The following is a 593-nucleotide window of genomic DNA, read 5'->3' on the forward strand; positions in this document are numbered from 1 at the left end:
AGTTATTGGAAGGGGAGGAGAACAGATTTCAAGAATACAGCAGGACTCGGGTTGCAAAATACAGATTTCTCCCGGTGAGTCAAATTGCTGTGTCCTGGCTCTGTGCATCTCATCTCTTTTTGGAGAAAAAAAAAATGACAATGTTTATTCTGCACTCTACCCAACAGACAGTGGTGGCATGCCTGACAGGTCAGTGACATTAACAGGCTCACCTGATGCAATCCAGTGAGTATCTCCACACATTTAGAACTTTCTCATAGTTGAATTGAGTGTTTTTGTTTTGTTTTGTTTTTTTAATATAGAAGTAGGTGGAATCAAAAATATACATTTCTTTAATAGGGCTGCAAAGAGTTTGCTCACAGAGATTGTCGAGAAAGGTAGACCTTCTCCAGCATTCCACCACAATGATGGACCAGGGATGTCTGTTCAGGAGATCTTGGTCCCTGCCTCCAAAGCTGGTCTGGTCATTGGAAAGGGAGGAGAAACAATCAAACAGTTACAGGTAAGGTGCACAAATGCGGTTAAACCAGAAACTCATTTATTTGGCTTGAAGTCTACTTTTTCTTTCACTTTTTTTTTTTTTTTTTACAGAC

At 40.1% G+C, this 593-nt stretch overlaps 1 long non-coding RNA gene across 1 annotated transcript; it reads left to right on the forward strand.

The window, feature by feature from the left end:
• Positions 1 to 2: 2 nt before the first annotated feature.
• On the forward strand, positions 3 to 517 carry LOC107682250 (uncharacterized). Its single transcript, XR_001633429.1, has 3 exons — positions 3 to 74; positions 168 to 225; positions 340 to 517. It is a non-coding gene; the product is annotated as an uncharacterized LOC107682250 (long non-coding RNA).
• Positions 518 to 593: the final 76 nt, after the last annotated feature.

The sequence above is a fragment of the Sinocyclocheilus anshuiensis genome, unplaced genomic scaffold (genome assembly GCF_001515605.1).
Source record: "Sinocyclocheilus anshuiensis isolate Anshui unplaced genomic scaffold, SAMN03320099.WGS_v1.1 C31945039, whole genome shotgun sequence".
Lineage (NCBI taxonomy): Eukaryota > Metazoa > Chordata > Actinopteri > Cypriniformes > Cyprinidae > Sinocyclocheilus > Sinocyclocheilus anshuiensis.